This window comes from Mesoplodon bidens (genome assembly GCF_964165515.1).
Source record: "Mesoplodon bidens genome assembly, chromosome: 8".
NCBI classification, from domain to species: domain Eukaryota; kingdom Metazoa; phylum Chordata; class Mammalia; order Artiodactyla; family Ziphiidae; genus Mesoplodon; species Mesoplodon bidens.
Window position 1 is genome coordinate 16,132,205 of NC_138165.1, and position 19,724 is coordinate 16,151,928.

Sequence of the window (19,724 nt, forward strand, 5' to 3'; positions counted from 1 at the left end):
GGGATGTTCTCCAATGAACCATATGCTTTGCTACAATCTTAATTTCTTATATGATGCTCTGGATGTAACTATAAATTAAAATGTTGGTATTGTAAGTATTGGACTGCATAACTTAGCTTATTGCTATAACACTTATTCAGTGAAGGCTCCCTCAGCCCTCTGAACTAAACTTGGCAATATAACACTGAATAGGCCAGATTCTCTTAGGACAGTACTGCTAAAACTATGAGCTACAGGGACTTCCCTGGTGGTCCAGTGGGTAAGACTCCATGCTCCCAATGCAGGGGGCCTGGGTTCGATCCCTGGTCAGGGAACTAGATCCTGCACACATGCGCAACTAAAAGCCCACATGCCACAACTAAGATCCCACATGCCGCAACTAAGACCCAGTGCAGCCTAAATAAATAAATAAATAAATACTATGAGCTAGGACACTGTTACCCTGTAGAAGGAAAAAAAAAAAAAAACATCAAATGTAGCAATAGTTTTGATCTAAAATTTCTATATATATATTTAATATACCAAACACATTTGGATAGTAGTTATTATACAATAACTTAAACAAGAAGCTTCTTATTTAACAAATGGTATAGTACAGCAAAAAAGTATCCCAGTTAATCATGCACAAACCAATCACCTGAGACATGAGCACACTGATTTGCTGATATACAGACAGCATTTTCCAAATGTCCTCTGATACCCTTTATTCAACTGCTACTGACCTCTAAGAATGCTGAATTACCATGCCAAAATAAATACCATATTCATTGTGAACTATAAACACAGGACTCGTGAACTATTTCTTGCATCAAATTTATTTACCTGAGGCTTTTCCTTTTTTGTTACTTAATATTTTACATTTCATTATTTCCTATTTATACATTATAGCATTGAAAGTACTGTGTGTTTGTGAGAGTGAGAGAGAGAGAGACACCTAACCCACTAAGGCCTCTAAAGAGTTCCCTAATCCTGGGCCCTCAATACACCTGTTTACTCATGTAAACATGTCAGCAGCTCCTAGTTACTAGACACAACACTAGATGCTAGAGATATAAATATATATACATCTAGCTCTCTGCCCTCAATGAGCTCACAGTCTAGTTGGGAAAGAGACTTTAAATAACTCAGTGAAACAGTATACTAAAAAAAGATATAAACAAACTGTCCTAGTGAGTCAAAGAACTAGTGTCTCTCCTGTCTGTAGCTCATTGCCTAAGTACTAGAAACAACTTCAGCAGCCGCTAGTTCTTTCCCTCTTCACTTTCTAAATTTCTGATCTAGTCTCTTCTACAGGAGACTCCAAAAATAAAGTCTATCCTTCATAAGTACCAACAGCCAATGCAAGTTGTTTTCTTCTTGTCCAAAAAGGGCCAGCCATGTAGTATATGTGGTATCATCTTTTGGGCTTTGGTGTTCCCCTCTTATTCAGCAAAAACTATTTTCTTACTAGTTAGGGGTTTGAGCATTTTTAGATGGAAAGGAAAGAAAAAAAGAAAGAAAGGAAGAAAGGAAACAAAGAAAGAGAGAGAGAGAGAAAGGAAGGAAGGAAGGAAGGGAAAGAAAGAAAGGAGAGAGGGAGGGAGGGAGAAAAGAAAAGAGAGAGAGAGAGAAAGAAAGAAAGAAAGAAAGGAAGGAAGGAAGGAAGGAAGAAATCTGGCCTCTAGAGTTTTTATCCTTCCTTTAAAAAGCAACTGTTTCACATAAGCAGAATTTTCTTTGTAACTGAACACAAACAATAGAGTTTATAGCATCTAACTGTAATGAAATGTTTCAAGCTATAATTTGAAACTCATTGACTATGAAATCAAATTAGTGGATCAAACACCTATGTTTTTTAACAAAATAGAATAGTGTAAAAGAGAAGCTATCAAGAGCATGATATAAACGATACCTCTTAATTGGGGTAAAGCGTAAACAGTGGGAAAGCTACTAACTTTACATCTCCTCATAATACCATCCAATCCTACTTATTGCCTCATGTTCTCATGGATCCTTTTTTTGGTTGTAAAGAACTGATTATCAATCTTTCACAAATGAAGTTAGATTAAAAGAGAAGGCACTCTGCAAAGGGGCCAAGACTACAAAAATACAAACTATTAGTACACATGGGAATACTGCTTAATAGGTAAGACTGTGGGCTCAGAAATCAGACTGTTTTAAGGTTCAAATCCTTACTACCTTTATGACTTTGGATAGTTGCTAAGTCGCTCTGTGCCTCAGTGACCTCATCTATAAAATGAGTTGCTATGAGGTGAAATGAGATAATACATAAGAGACCTTTAGCACAGTACCTGACACTTAAAAGTATCTAATAACTGTTAGCCATATTATCATCATCATTAATGCCTCTAAATAGTCAAAACTGACTTTAGGAAAAAATTTGGAAATGCACATTATGCTTTTATTAAAATATTCTAGTTATACCAGAATTAAAACAGAGTATTATTAAAAGCCTCAGAAACCAGAGAAATCTAAGAAACAACAGTAATCCAGTTAGATGGAAAACAATTCATCAGAGAAACAGCAACAACTATAGGTGGAAAGATATCTGGGACTGTATTGAGGAGGAGTTTGCATTAATTTGGGCAAAAGTCGCCTAGTCCAGGGACCAGCAAACTACGGCCCACAGGCCAGACCTGCTCACTGTCTGTTTGGGGGTCACGAGTTAAGAATGGTTTTTACAGATGAACATTCTCAATTGATCTGATGAGAGGGGATGCTAACTCTGAACCCTACTTAAGGGAAATATTATCCCATAAAAAATGATTATATTCTTCTCATTACTAGACCAATACAACAAAATATTATATTCAATTACTATATTTTGATTTCATCTATAAAAATCTGTAAAATTTATAAAAAATAAAAGCCTCAAATGGAGTGTCTATACATGTTAGACAATTAATGTTCCTCTTTACTTTCCCCTAACCCTTCCCTTGTTCAAATTATCTACTGAATGTTCCATAATGTGCCAGACAGAGAAAAGCAACATGACTATATCAACAAATCAAACAAGATAAAAGCTCCTGCCCTTATGGAGCTTCCGTTCTAATGAGGAAGGGAAAACAATGACATATATGTTATAAAGTAGTGAGCAGGGACGTGGGGCAGGGAGCAATTTTAGATAGATGGGGTATTCAGAGCAGGCATGACTGAGAAGTTCACTTTCTGGCAGACTTGAAAGGAAGTGAAAGAGTGAGCCGTACGGATGCTCAGCCTGGAGCCCGTGCCTAGAAAGGTGTTCAGGCAGAGGGAAGAACAGCACGAAGACGTGACATGGAGCACACCAAAGAGGCCAGCATACCCTGAGAAGAGTGGACAAGGAGAGTGGTCAGAGATGGGGTCAGAGAGAGAGCAGGAGCCACGAGTCAGGCGGGCCTTGGTGGCCATGGTGAAAACCTTAGTTTTCACTCTAACACAGGACTTTGAGCAAAGGAACATAGTCACCTCCCTTACACTAGAAGTAGTGACACATGGGTGTTCGGCTTGCAGCATTTCCTATCGAAATGCTACATACAAAAACCTTAGAATATGGTACAAGCAAGCTACTGTGCTCACAGAAAAATGAGTTAATGTCTACAATATTATAAATTGGTAAGAAAAAAAAGTTAAGACTCTACCAGATAAATGAACAAAAAATTTACAGAATGTTTGCAAGAAGAAATGAAATCACTGATTTTTTTTAAAAAACCCAACTACATTATCACTAAAAAGACATTCAAAATAAAACAAAGTGCCATTTATCACCCATTGCTAAGGAAACTGGTGGTAGTAAAAATTGGGTCAGGTCTACAATCCTGTATCTGAAACCTCTGGTTTCAAAACACTTTCAGAAGTGTTTTTTTTTTTTTTTTTTTTGGCTGTGTTGGGTCTTCATTGCTGGCTTTCTCTAGTTGCGGCGAGCGGGGACTACTCTTCGTTGCGGTGCACGGGCTTCTCATTGCAGTGGCTTCTCGTTGCGGAGCGCAGGCTCTAGGCGCGCAGGCTTCAGTAGTTGTGGCACGCGGGCTCAGTATTTGTGGCTCGCGGGCTCTAGAGAGCAGGCCCAGTAGCTGTGGCGCACGGGCTTAGTTGTTCCGCGGCATGTGGGATCTTCCCAGACCAGGGCTGGAACCCGTGTCCCCTGCACTGGCAGGCGGATTCTTAACCACTGCGCCACCAGGGAAGCCCCTTCAGAAGTGTTTTGAACTTCAGAATATTTGAATTATAAAGAGGTGATACTGCACAGCTACCTTATATTAAGTAACATTCTTGGTTGGGTCTGTCTAGGTTAACATCCTGTATTAACCATACTGCTATTTAAAACTTCTGTAGAGAACCTTAAGAATGTTCACTCTAAGTGGAATAAATAATGTATAAAGCCTCACATCAGTATATGCCAAGTTTGGCTGCCAAATTAATTACAAAAACTTTTGTTTTTCAGGGGCTTGGAGATCTCAGAATTTCATGTAAGGAACTGTTGACCTACACAATTCTTTTGTAAACAATTATGCTAACATAGACCAAAAACCATAAAAATAACCGGACGCAAGGTGGGTCACAAGATCAGAATCACCTGGGAGAACTTTTCCAAATCACAAAACCCTTTCCAGTGAAGATTCCCCATTTCCCTAGTAGCTTCTGTAGCCATAGTAACTGACTGTAGTATGGATCCAGCTGGAAATATAAATAAAGCAAGTGGAGTTGTAAAATTCCAATGTAAGTAAAACAATTCACAAATCCTTGGAGTTTGTAAAAATATTTTACTTCCATGCAAAAAGAAATATCTTAAAAAGAAACAGACAAAAGGAACACCAACCTTACTTTAAAAACTGATTATTTCCCAAATTTTAATCTCCTTGGAAAACTCATTTATTCTATTCACTCAAAGTGTAGTCAATGTTAATTAGCACACACCATATGCAAGGCACTGTGCATACCAGGTAATACCAGGAGTGAGGTTTGGAGAGGTAGGTAGGGGCTGACCATGAGTTTAGATTTTATCTTACACACAGATGGAAAGGCAATAAAAAAAATTCTGAATAGGGACATAAAGTGATCAGATGTGCATGTCCGATGACTCTGGCTATAGTAGAGAGGAGGGTTAAAAAAGGGCAAACCCAATGGCAGAATGCACTCTAAGGAGACTACTGTAAAAGTCCAGACAAGACATGGTGACCTTTTAAAAACATCATCCCTGGGCTTCCCTGGTGGCGCAGTGGCTGAGAGTCCGCCTGCCGATGCAGGGGACACGGGTTCGTGCCCCGGTCCGGGAAGATCCCACATGCCGCGGAGCGGCTGTGCCCGTGAGCCACGGCCGCTGAGCCTGCGCGTCCGGAGCCTGTGCTCCGCAAAGGGAGAGGCCACAGCAGTGAGAGGCCCACGTACCGCAAAAAAAAAAAAAAAAAAAAAAAAAAAAAAAAAACATCATCCCTCACAATTTCATAAGTTGTGCCCAAGCTTCATACTGCCAAGTGGTGACAAGGCTACAACAAGGTAACTGAGGGTAGAAAGGGAAACTCAACAGTGCGGATGAGAGGCGACTGGGACAGGCAGTGAGAAAATGATATCCAGAGCTTACAGTAGCAGGCAAGGCAGTGCCCCAGGCCAGCAGGGCCTTAGCTGTAGAGGGCAGACAAGCAGGTGGCATCCCAGCAGTCAGAAACACACAGTAGGGAAACATGTCTCTTTTCATGGCTCTTGATGAAAGGCACTCCAGCTGTAAGACTGGAGTTCGGGAATTCAAAAGTAGGAGACAGAAAATAGGACAGCAGCAGAAAAGACACAGATTCTGGACTCAAATTAACCTACTTTCAAAACCTAAATCTGATATTTTCTAGCTGTGAAGGTCTAGACAACGCAGCTTTTTGAGCCTCAGCTTCGTCATCTATAAAAAGGGGACAACACTACCTAGGCCACAGGGCTGGTGGGAGAACTAAATGCAATCGCATACATTAAAACATCCAGTACAGTTCAATGAATATTAGTTTTGTCCTTTTCTCTTTTTCTGATAAAAAGAGAAGCTACTGAGTTTTTCATCTGAGCTACTGAAATTAGGAAGTCTTTCCCTTGGCCACAAAGTCGGAAAGGCTTATCCAACTAGGCATTAGAGGACTTCAGGTAAAGAAAGTAAGGCAGGTCATTGATGAAAAATGTCTCATGGGAGCACTAGTTCATACAGAAGAGGTGAAAGTAAGTGAGTCACACAAGTAAAAAGGGCCTAAAAAACTAAAGTAGAGTAATAAAAGTTTAAATAATTAGGATCGGTTAGCCTAATAGCATACCCACACAACAGAATATGTCACTATATTTACATAAAAAAAGGAGGAAAAAAGTGGGGAGTTCTCTGTATATGGAAGTCAAAGGATCTCCAAGGTATATTTTAAATGAAAGAATTACTAAATAAAACATTAATATAGTATGCTACCTTCTACATAGAAAGGTAGGGGGAAACAATAATTTATATTTATATTTTGTTTCTATTAGCATAAATACTGGTAAAATACACGAAAACAAAGGTGGTTACCTATAGAGAGCAGGGAAGGGAGGGACAGACAGAGTAGTACTAAGAAGTCTCAATATATGCTTTTTTATATTATTTTGAAATTTGAATGAAGTAGCCATACTTAACAATTGTCTCACAAAAAGGCAATATACACATTAAATTAATAATAAAACAAGATTAACAATGACTTCTGAATAACTCTGAAACTCACCATAAGATGGTAATCATTTGAAATGGGGGCAGGGAGCTAGCCCAGATGCCTACTGAAGTTCATTCAGGGCATTTCTTTGATATTAGGTGTTGCTACACAGTTTCTCTTACCCATCTTTCAAATAATCACTACAGTTTCTTTCTCTTAATCCCCCAAAAATGTTAAGGTGTATGTAGTCTTAAAAGATATTTTTTTGGGAATTTCCTTGCGGTCCAGTGGTTAGGACTTGGTGCTTTCACTGCAGGGGTCCGGGTTCGATCCCTGGTTGGGGAACTAAGATACCGCAAGCCGCGAGGCGTGGCCAAAAAAAAAAAAACAGTTTTCTTGATTCTGTTCCCTATTCCTCCATGACCTAACAGATCTTCCTTTTTCCCCTTATGACCAAATTTCTTAGCGTTATCTAGTCTACGTTCACTGTATGTCTAGTTTCCTCTATGTACTTTCTTATCACGCCCCCTACTGTAACTCTTCTGCTACAGTGAATCTCAAATTTTACTATACCTCAGAATAACTGGAGCAGCAGTAGCATTAAGGCAGATTTCCTGTGTGATCACCTCCGCATTCCTCACTCACCCTTTCAAAAAATCTATACAGTCTGAGATGAAACCTGCGGAATGGGTATTTTTTATTCAGCAGCTCATATGATTCTGATACAGGTGGCCTGCCTGAACACACCTAAAAGCCAACTAGCTGGGCCTCCCTGGTGGCGCAGTGGTTGAGAGTCCGCCTGCCGATGCAGGGGACACGGGTTCGTGCCCCGGTCCGGGAGGATCCCACATGCCGCGGAGCGGCTGGGCCCGTGAGCCATGGCCGCTGAGCCTGCGTGTCTGGAGCCTGTGCTCCGCAACAGGAGAGGCCGCAACAGTGAGAGGCCCGCGTACCGCAAAAAAAAAAAAAAAAAAAAAAAAAAACCAACTAGCTAAGGTCATAAGAACTTTCCATCCATCAAATTGAAAGCACTTTTGTTCTCATCTCTCTGCAGCATCTGACACCTTCTTGTAACTCCTTCCTCCATCACCTTCCCCCACACAACTGGACTCTCCTCTCTCTTCTGAGCCCTTATCCTTTAAATGATGCTGGTGGGGGCCCTGCCAGTGGCCCTCTTCCTAACTTTACACACAATTCATAAGCAGTAACAGTCACATCCACTGCTTCAACTACCATCTGTACAACCCTAAATTCTGATACTCTGAATTCCCAACTATTTTCAGGAAGCCGGGGGCTATGCAGTCAGTACAGGGGGAAAAAAAGGTGCTTCAATGTCATGCACATCTAAATTCAAAATATCTGTTCTGCTATTTACTGGTAATACGTCCAAAGTCACACACTTTTCTGAATTTCAGCTTTGTTATCCTTTAAAACTGGGGATGGGGATTCCCTGGTGGCGCGATGGCTGAGAATCTGCCTGCCAATGCAGGGGACACGGGTTCGCGCCCTGGTCTGGGAAGATCCCACATGCCACGGAGCAGCTGGGCCCGTGAGCCACAACTACTGAGCCTGCGCGTCTGGGGCCTGTGCTCCGCAACAAGAGAGGCCGCCATAGTGAGAGGCCCGCGCACCGCGATGAAGAGTGGCCCCCGCTTGCGACAACTGGAGAAAGCCCTCGCACAGAGACGAAGACCCAACACGGCCTCAAATAAATACATAAATTAAAAAAAAAAAAAAACTGGGGAGAACACCTGTCTGACAAAGTTTTGTTTGGATTAAATGAGGGACATAAAACGGTTCAATGAGACGTTCCCTTCCCTCCCTAGCACAGAACTGACAACATGCCCTGAGGACCCCACGCGTGGGCCTCGAGGTGGCGGCAGGAGACAACGAGCTGGGGCAGGAGGACAGCAGTTACAAGGGGACGGAGCAAGGAAGTAAATGTACGGAGGACAAGGGGAGCCGAATCTCACTGCTTAGAAATACAGATATGGGAAGACTAGAAAGAAACCCGGGGTGTTAGACTGGAAATGGATGCATCAGTGCGAACTTTTAAAACATATACACAGCGAGATGAAGAAGGAGATTCAGACGTGTACATACATATACACATATTTCCTAGCTCTGTCTGACCTAAATGTAATGGCACCCCAGCAGAAACGAGCACATGAAGCATCCAAACCTTGGTTTCTAAATACCACCTCCACTAAAAGAAATCAGGATTCCAATGGATGATTCCAGAGCTGGGACAGGAAAAGTACAAAATGAGTCTGGAACATCTTGATGTGCCAGAAAGTAAGGAAATACTCAAACGATGGGGATGTGTCAGAAAGATGGGAGCCACCTTGAAGGGGCTCCCACTAGCCAATCTAGGACAATTTAAGCATCAAAATAAAATATAAAATTATAATACCTAATAAAATCCACTGAATAGGAACAGGAATCCATGGGTCTATATTGATGTAAATAAAGAAAAAAATTCACTTATTTATGTACATCTATAAATGGATGAACAAATACATTAAAGAAAGAAGACTTTTCACTAAGAAATCAATTAATAAATGCAGGTGGCAACCTTCATAGCAGTGGTTGATCCAGGCAGGAGTCATCAGTGGACCGAAAGGCCAGTGGGCAGAGGTCTGATGAGGAACAGGACATTAACAAAACCTTGGAAATCTTCCCACAAAAGACTTACCAATGACAAGAGGAAAATGATGACTGTATAATAAAGAAACCCAGCAGAAATGAACTCAGTAAGGTGCTCAAGGCTAAACATGGCCAGTCGTGGTACAACACCGTAGGCTTCCCAGTGATACACTGCAAAGAGCACACCACTCCTATGGTATCCTTCGCAACAACGCATTCAGTCCACACGTGAGCAACCACTGAGTGGACCAAAGTTAAGGGACATCTCACAGAACAAGGAAAGTCAAGGCCATAGAAGACAGAGAAATATCAAGGAACTGTTCCAAACTAAAGAGACATAACAATTAAACGCAGTGTGTGATCCTGAACTGGATCTTGGACCAAAAGGGAAAGGAAGACACTACCGGGAGAGTTGGAAAACTCTGAATGGCCTCTGGGTTGTTTTTAAATTTTTTTATTGAGGTACATTTGATTTACAATATCATGTAAGTTTCAGGTGTACAACACAGCGATTCAATTATATATGTGTGTGTATAATATATACTTTTTAAAAATATACTTATTTACTTTATTTACGGCTGTGTCGGGTCTTAGTTGTGGCACGTGGGATCTTTCGTTGCTGCGTGTGGGCTTCTCTCTAGTTGTGGTGCACAGGCTTCTCTCTAGTTGCGGTGTGTAGGCTCTCCAGTTGTGGCGTGCAGGCTCCTGAGCACATGGGCTCAGTTGCCCCACCACATGTGGGATCTTCCTTCCCCAACCAGGGATCGAATCCACATCCCCTGCACTGGAAGGCGGATTCTTAACCACTGGACCACCAGGGAAGTCCCTGTATATTCTTTTTCACATTCTTTTCCCTTATAGGTTATTACATAATATTGAGTATAGTTCCCTGTGCTGTACAGTAGGTCCTTGTTGGTTATCTATTTTATACATAGTAGTGTGTATCTGTTAATCCCAAACTCCTGATTGATTCCTCCCCCTGCCCCCCTTTCCCCTTTGGTAACCCTAACCACATGTAAGTGATATCATATGATATTTGTCTTTCTCTGTCTAGCTTACTTCACTTATTATGATCATCTCTAGGTCCATCCATCTTGCTACAAATGGCATTATTTCATTCTTTTTTATGGTTGAGTAATATTCCATTGTGTATATATATATATACCACATTTTCTTTATCCATTCATCAGTTGATGGACACTTAGGTTGCTTCCACGTCTTGGCTATTGTAAATAGTGCTGCAATGAACATTGGGGTGCATGTATCTTTTCGAATTATGGTTTTCTCCGGATATACACCCAGAAATGGGATTGCTGGATCTTATGGTAGCTCTTTAGTTTTTAAAGGAAACTCCATGCTGTTCTCCAGAGTAGCTGTACCAATGTACATTCCCACCAAGGGTGGGAATGTTCCACACCCTCTCCAGCATTTATTATTTGTAGACTTTTTGATGATGGCCATTCTGACTGGTGTGAGGTAATATTCATTGAAGTTTCGATTTGCATTTCTCTAATAATTAGCGATGTTGAGCATCTTTTCATGTGCCTTTTGGCCACCTGTATGTCTTCTTTGGAGAAATGTCTATTTAGGTCCTCTGCCCATTTTTTGATTGGGTTGGTTTTTGTTTTTGCTTTTTTTTGATATTGAGCTGTAGGCATCTGGGGTTTTGAAGGTAGTGTTGTATCAATGCTGGTTTCATGATTTGGGGGTTATGTAAGAGACTGCCCATGTTTTGGTAAAAGCACACTAGATTATTTAGGAATGATAGGCATCAGGTCTGCAACTTGCTCTGAAATGGTTCAGAAAAGTCTAATTAGATGAGAAATGGTGCATTCCTCTGAAACAGTTAGAAGTAGAGATGAAAATGAGAGACCAGAAATAAGATGATTAGGTAGTTTCACTGAAATCTGAGAATCCAATGACAAAAGAGGAAAAGGGTTGAAGACCACGTCAACGTTCCTTCTTTGGGCCTCTGAAAGGGAAGGCCTCACTGCACGCACTGCAGTGAGCCAAGCACAGCAAGATGCTGCGGGCTTGTCTTCTGTATACACACAGTGCACGCAGTACAGTTTTAAAAACTGGTTGAAGTCATGTGTGGAAACAGGAGGGGGTGGGGGGAGGCTCATGGGAAATCCCTGTACCTTCCCCTGAATCTTGTTGTGAAACTAAAGGTGCTATAAAAAAGTAAAGCCTTATAAAAAATATTTTTTAAGTTGCAAGAATAGTTCAAGGGAAAGGAAATTGGTTCAAGGGGATTCAGGAGCTCTTTGGGCTGTTCTTGCAACTTTCCTGTATGTTTGAAATTATTTCAAAATAAATTAATTTTTAAAATTCAACAAGCACTCATGACAACCTTGGTGCCTAGCAAAACGCCTGGTTCACTATGGGTACTCAACAAAAATTATTTGGTCTTCCCTTTCCAGTTGCTCAAAGAAGAAACCTTAGCATCATCATCAGCGTTCTTCCTCTTTCACTACATCCAAATGGACTCTCAGTTCTCGTGAAACTGCCTAGTCAGTTTTCAGTTCTAGGCCTACATGCTCATTTCTGGCTCTTATCATCTCTCACCTGGACAGCTGCAGGAGCATCCTAACTGGTTTCTCTGCTCATTCTGACCTCATTTGTGCACCATCCTTGTATCTCTGCATCATCATCTAGAAGTCAGGAGTTATCTTCCCTCATTTAAATACCTGTAAATGCTCCCAAAGTAAACGCTGATTTCTCAACCGGCAGAAAAAATACTCCCGTAGGGGGCACTAAAAAGATTGGCAGGAGCACCAGAAAGGGATCTCAGATACACGCACAAGACAGTGAGGTGATTCCTGCAGGGGACGGGAGGGGAGAGGGAGGAAAGGGGAGGACTTCGACTGGACTTTCCTTATGTTTATTCTCAGGTTTGGTATTGGTTTTATTATTGATTATATATACTGAGAATGCCAAGGGGTGAGTGGGTACCATCAACTCTTCAAAACTAAGAGCCTCTAAAACCATGCTTTTCCCAATTTGGCACCAAAGAAAATAAGAATTTTTAGCACACTAGGACAAGTCAAAGAGATTATTCTAGGTCAAAAGAAACCATCCTGGGTGGGTCCAATATGCTCTGGTCACATACACTGACAGATATCTTATTCTCTGGTACAATGGTAAGCCATTCACGGCACCCCAGTTGGGAAGCTCTATTCTAAAGGTCTTAATACGACCGCGCTCACAGCCCATACGAGGACCCTCACAAGGTTTTATCTCCCACTACAGTCAACACACATATACAAGCACACGGATTCACACACAAAATCAGACACCAACACGCATCTCACAGACAGACCATTTCTCTAAACACACTATGCATCCTTTCATACTTGTCTTTTTGCAATTGCTGTTCTCTGTACCCAGAGATCAATTCCAACTCATCCTTCAAGACGTCGCTCAAATGCCACTTCTCCTTTCCCCACATCTTATTACACTTGTCATTCTGAATTGTAACTGCTTGTTGACATATGTTACCTCCCTAGATTTTGAGCTCAAGGACAAGAATCATGTCTTATTTACCGGTATACCAGTGATCCCTATAACAGACATTCAAATGTCTGTTTAATTAACACACAAATCAATGTTCACTATATCATTCCCCAGTAAACCAAAATATTCAAAATACATTAACTAAAACAATGAAGTATAATTTTATAATAAAATTAGCATCTTTTCCTAAACAAGAATACCCACTGTTCTGTGAGAGACTTGGCACAGAAATATTCAAACCATTATCCTAGTCGTAGAGTTTTAGACTGAGGAAACAAACCTACAAACAAGCTGTAAGCACAAAGGTATTCACTGCAGATTATAACAGTGGAAACTTTAGGAACAACCAAAATATTTAACAAGAGGTAAATGACTAAATCACCTGATTGATAAATCACCTGGATATCTAAGCAATTGTTTAAATTATATTCATGATGATGGGAAAATAATACCAGTTGCCATTTACTGATCATCTCTTCTATTTAAAGAATAATACTGGGGGACTTCCCTAGTGGTCCAGTGGTTAAGACTCTGTGCTCCCAACGCAGGGGGCCCAGATTCGATCGCTGGCCGGGGAACTAAATCCCACATGCCTCAACTAAGAAGTCTGCATGCCACAGCTAAGAAACCTGCATGCCGCAACAAAGATCCTGTGTGCTGCAAATAAGACCGGACACAGCCAAAACAAATAATAAATATTTTTTTAAAAATGAAAAGATAAAGAATAATGCTGGATGCTTTATATATATTATCCTAATCCTCACAACAATTCAAGGGCAAGTATTATTATCCTAATTTCATAGACAAGAAAGTAAGCACAGAGGTTAAATAGTTCGTCCAAGGTTTTTGAGACCAGATTCCAACCCCAAGTCCGTCACCTCTTCCCTACATTGCTCTTCCTCTACAATACAATGTTTCCAATATATTAAACTCAAAATTGTTATCTCTACCATACAAATTTATAAAAAAATACAACAGGACAATGGCCTGGAAGGAAACAAAAATATCTTTTAGAGTAGTGATTAAGGGTGAACGTTGTTACAGTATTTATAAGTTTTTAACTAGCAACTTTTTAAAAGCAGAACTGCTGAGCAATGGACTAAATTCGTAAGGCAATACAAAAGAAACAACCCCCATTTTTAATTTTTTTACATGTTCATTAAGGACACACAGTAGGTAACATAGAAAAACTTAAAAAGCACAAACTCAACTAACTACATCTAAGCAATCATATATAAACACCAGGGTGCTTATTACCAGTATTCAAAAGCTGATCATTATGACTGGATTAAGCAGCATTCTTCCGGAAAAAAGGTGAATTCTCTGTAAGACTTAAAGAAGAGGCATATGGATTGGAGATAGGAATGTTTAAACTGAAGAAACAAGGGCAGAGGGGGAAGAAAAAGAATGCTTTCTTCTTAAGTAAAAATGAGAAACAGGGTTAGTGAGATGATGTTGGTGGAAAACCTTTAAGGACAAGCAAACAAGTTTGGAATTAATTGATAAGCAACAGGGAACTGTAATATATTCTCAAATGGTAAGTGGCATGCTGAAAATAACATCTTTAAAGATTCAAACTTTGTTCCAAGGTAAAGTACTGCCTTTGGTTACACAATGTTTTCGCCAAACAACTGGGGGGGGGGGGCGGCGAAAATAATCCATTATCCTTTCTGTGTGCTTTATATCAACACAAACACTTTTCAAAAAGAGAAACTGACTAAACAAACAAAAGTCTTTATATAAGGAGTATAAGGAGAAGGGGGTCTTTCAGATATAATGCTTGCGAATATTAAACACTACTGTACATTTTAATAAGAATCGTAGAACTTTAGAGTAAGAAGGGATGCTGGGGATAATCCGTTAGTGATAACCTCTTCTTCATTTTCACAAGGGATTACGTTAAGGCTCATCAACTAAGTAACTTGCCTAATGTCATATACGAGCCAGCGGCAGATTCACTATCAAAACTCAGATTATTGGGAATTCCCTGGTGGTCCAGTGGTTAGGACTCTGCCCTTCTACTGCAGGGGGCACGGGTTCAATCCCTGGCAGGGGAACTAATATCTCACAAGCCGCATGGCGCAGCGTGGAAAGAAAGAAAGAAAAAAAAAAAAAAACTTAAGATTTTCTAGGCAGCAAGATCTAAAGATCTAAAGTTGTGCTGTCCAATATTATAGCTACTAGCAGCATCTGGTTATTTCAATTTAAACTGATTAAAATTAAATACAATTTAAAATTCAGGTCCAGGGACTTCCTTGGTGGCGCAGTGGTTAAGAATCCGCCTGCCAATGCAGGGAACACGGGTTTGAGCCCTGGTCCAGGAAGATCCCACATACCGCACAGCAACTACGCCGTGCGCCACAACTACTGAGCCTGCGCTCTAGAGCCCGCGAGCCACAACTACTGAGCCTGCGCTCTAGAGCCCGCAAGCCACACTCCTGAGCCCGCATGCCACAGCTACTGAAGCCCGCGCGCCCTAGAGCCCACGCGCTGCAACTACTGAGCCCACGCACTCTAGGGCCCACGTGCCGCAACTACTGAACCCGTGTGCTGCAACTACTGAAGCCCACACGCCTAGAGCCCGTGCTCTGCAACAAGAGAAGCCACCGCAATGAGAAGCCCAAGCACCGCAACGAAGAGTAGCCCCCGCTCGATGCAACTAGAGAAAGCCCGCGTGCAGCAATGAAGACCCAATGCAGCCTAAAAAAATAAACTAAAATAAAATTTTAAAAAATAAAGTAAAATTTAGGTCCTCAGGCACGACAGTCACGTTTCCAGTGCTCCATGCCACACGTGGTTAATGGCTACCACATGTGACAATGCCAAATAAGAGTGCTGCCAGCACTGCAGAAAGTTTAACTGGACAGCATGATCTAATGAATGAGCTTCAGAGTCAGACAGACCTAGCTTGAATTCTACTTACCAGCAGTGGGATCCTAGACAAGTTCTTTAATTTCCCCTGGCCCCCATTTGGGGGAGGGGAGGGGGAGTAGGGGATTAATAACACTTACCTCACATAGTGTACTTGATGATTATGTGGGATAACATGAAAAGCCCCTTTACATTGTCTGGCACGTAACAGACAATAAACACATCCCTCTAGATCCTTTTCTCTTCCTACTCCTCTATAAAACCTCCTTGTTAAAACATACAAGCACAATAACTCACCCAAATTAATATCTTCCCGGCAAGGTAATCCACAGTACCTAATTTTCATTCTGTTCCCACCAAGTCCTTCAAATACGTGCACCTCTCTTCCAGCGTTTCTGCTCAGGAATAATGAAATGAAGAATGAACGTGGGGGAAACTGCCTCTAATGAAATGGAGGAGAATGTAATAATCTTCCCCTCTCGTTTCCCGTCCTATTTTAAATATGATTGTACTGACTGACCATGCAAAGGAAAAGAAAGAAATTGCACTGCTCCTAGGTACCATACTTCCACACCAGTAGAGAAGATCCTAGAATACTTCACTATATTCCTTTTCACCATCTGGGCTACTAACTGAATATTAAATGAAGAAATAACACCTTCCTCCTACAGTACTTTTCTGGCAAACAATAAAAAGGATTTCCAGAATGCTAAACCAATCTTCAAGGCTTCACAGCTTAACACAGTAAACTAATTTGACAAATCTAGACTACAGCATAAACTACTTCATAACATGCATGTTATTACCCAGAAAGACAACAAAGTTCAACTCAGTTTGGAACCAGTGAATTTCTGCCAATACTAAATTTTATTTAGGAGCAACAATTCATGCTTAGCCACATTAAGTCACACAGACTTGCCATTTGGAGTGAGGTCACTAATTTTACATTCCTAATAACTAACAATTAAAGGACAGCTTTAAAACATTTATCTTGAAACATCCACCAAACAAGATTTCTCCATATTTTTAAAGCTTCCTTGTTGTTTAAAACTGACCATATAAATTTGGGGGGTGGGGGAGGGGGAGGGGGAGGGGGAGGGGGAGGGAGAGGGAGTCCTCTCAATAACAATTAATAACAGTGTCTCCTTGAAATTATCTGGCAATCTTACTTTGTTCCTTAAAGATAATTTACTCAAAAACATGACCACAGACGGCCCCCCTTAAAGAGCTCAGAATAAGTCATAAACAAATACTAAACAGATAACACTGCACACTGTACTGTCACACAAAAATACAAATTGATTACGTTTAGCAGACAAAACTCAAATACTTCAAGTATACAAATCAGAGTTTAAGAAGTCTACGAGGGTCACATAAGTTAAAAAAAAAAAAAGAAGCTTTTAAAAAGTTTTTATTACTATCCCACATGAAGTACTTTATACATTAAAGTTAGGCTTCTATACCTGAACTGATGAAATCTAATTGTGAGAGTCTATAATTTTTTAAAAGTACTTCTATAATAATGAAATGTACATTGGTCACAGTAGAATAGTTCAAATGAATTTTCCTGAGGCTGCATCCTAAGTACATCTGACCCAGAAAGTATTTCTAGCAAGTGTGTTCAATCAATGCTGGTTTTATGCCTAGCCTAAATTAGAAATTGGGTGTCACAAATTTAAAGTAACAAAGTTATTAGGGACATTTTTAAAGATATTCAATTAGAAGATAAGAAAAAAAAGCCACAAGGTTTAAACAATTCAATACCCAGAGCCTAAAATCTAAGCAGGTTAGAGGCAATAAGAAAGCCACAACCTCATCCCTTGCTACTTTGGAGGAACCTGTGATTTTTCTAACTTAAACTTTAACCTACTCAATTAATATTAATAAAACTACAATAGAGTGATGGCTCCTTGTGTTTTCAAAATCTCTTGCCAAATGTCTGAAACAGATTAGCTAAATCACAAATATTCCCATATACAAAAAATAGACCATGTTTCTCTTCTTATTAACCAGTCAAGATCATGATATTGTGGGACCATGCACATGTTTCAATGAAAAACGGTGACAGAGATATGTGTGCCATAAAAAAACAGAGACATAAAAGTGGCTTTTGTGGTAACTGGAGCATAAATTTATTCTGACAAAAAATGGTGGGACCCACAAAATGATCGCACTCTTTTCTTATGAGTTAGTAATGAAGCTCTGTACAGAAAACAAACTTTTGCTTACAAAAAGCCTTTTTAAAAAAATCTGTAGATCGAATTTCTCAAATTCAAGATTTAACTCATAGAATATTTAGCTCTATTCCATTAAGCACCTTTTGGGATCTGAATAATCATTTATTTTAAGGTCATCTCCTCCCCCCCTTAAAAAAATGAGAAGTATATAAATCCGGATAAAAAATGCCCTGGCTTTCCTGTTCCACAGTCTTCTTTTTACACAAACCATCCTATACAAGACGGATACTTTGGCTTTTTGTTTTTTTTCTTCTCCATATACACGGCTTAAACTGTCCTGTTTCAACTGGGCCCGAGATCCGGTCACATCAACCTAATATTACTCCAATCTCTGACTCTAAAAGCAGTTGGCATATTGCAGACGTACCGGTTGTCCTAGAAAAGGCGCTTGAAAATCCTACACATCGCCCTGGTCCACCGTGGTTCGCTGTCTAACGCCTCGCAGGCATAAAGTCTCCCTTTCTAAGTTCCCCAGAACCGTCGTACACGCACGCGTGCCACTGTAAACCGCTTCATCTTAAGGCAACCATGGGACACGCATCCGCACGTCCTCAACTTTTCCTTCTGGCTCAACTACAGAGCCAATTAAAAAAAAAAAAAAGAATCCTACCAGCAATGGAAAACTCAGAAGACTCTAAAACCTCACCTCGAGTTTAGGGGCCGTGGAACATTCCACCCCCTCTCCCCCGGCTGCCCCACAACAGAGACTGCAACCAAAACCCGCAGGAGGTCGGAGAGCAGAGGCCCCGCGAAGAAAGGGAGGGGGCAAAAAGCATCATCTTCCCCTGAGATCCGGCCGCAGGTACCAGCCTCGCGCGCCACGCAGGGCCGGCCGCCGGCGGGGACCCAGAGCCTCTTACCTTCGTGCCCCAGCCGCGTCCTCCCGGCTGCAGAAGAAAAGCCTGGAGGCCCGGCCGCGCCGCCCCCGGGGCTCCCTCAGCGCCCGCCCAGCAGCCGGCGCCGCAGCGGCCGCGCCACGGCCCCGAGCCGCCGGCACCACCTCATACTGCGGGGCTGCCGCGCGCTCCCGCACCTCCCTGCGGGGACGAGCTAATCCAGCCCCGCAGCGGGGCCGCGGGGGAGGCGGCCCGGGGACCCCGGCGTCCTGAGAGAACAATGTGGAGCCGCGAGGAGGAGGAGCGGAACAGCGCGGCGCGAGCGGGCGGGAGGCAATCCCGGGCAGCGTTTGTGTGTGAGCGTGCAACGGGCGCTCGGCCCCTCCCTCCTCCTCCTCCTCCGTCTCCTCCTCCCTCAAGCACACCCCGTCTCCCAGGCCACAGCATAGCAACCGAACATGGCGGCTGCGCAGACGCCGCCAGTCAGCGGCCGGGAGCAGCGGCGGCGGCCACGGGAGGCGATCTCGCGAGAGGCGAGGCCAAGCCCCCCACCCGCCGGCGCGGGCTGGAAGCGGCCGCACAAGCCGGAGCGCGGGGGACGCGCAGGTGCGAGGGAGGCGGGACCTGGGTAGGTGGGAGGGGCTGGAGGAGGGGGCGGGGCGCCGTGGCTCCACCCTGTGGCCCCGCGGCGGTTGGTCATTGAAACTGCGAACCCCCCCGCCCCCCCCGCTGGACCGACTGACCTGAGGGACCCCTACGAGGGGCAAAAACCCAAGTTTAAAGAGGAAAAACAGACCTCTTGGCCCCAGGTGGTCCGCACTTCAATGCTGAAAGAGGATACAAGTTTAGGATGCGGTTTTGAATCATTTCCTGTCCTAAATATAGACCCTGAAACAAAGAACAGAGTTCATCTAAAACAAACGTTTGGTTGCCTCTGTGTGCCAGGAACGGTGTGCTTTTAAAGGTGGAATTCATTCATTCTAACCACGCGTATG

General features: G+C 42.1%; 1 protein-coding gene across 2 annotated transcripts in view; it reads right to left on the reverse strand.

Annotated features, from left to right (window-relative positions):
- Positions 1–19,083, reverse strand: part of PTPN4 (protein tyrosine phosphatase non-receptor type 4) — a 183,426-nt gene extending 164,343 nt beyond the window's left edge. For both annotated transcript variants that reach the window (XM_081242821.1, XM_081242820.1), the window contains exon 1: positions 18,754–19,083. The gene's annotated coding sequence lies outside the window, so the exon portion shown is untranslated. The remainder of the gene's footprint in view (positions 1–18,753) is intronic.
- Positions 19,084–19,724: the final 641 nt, after the last annotated feature.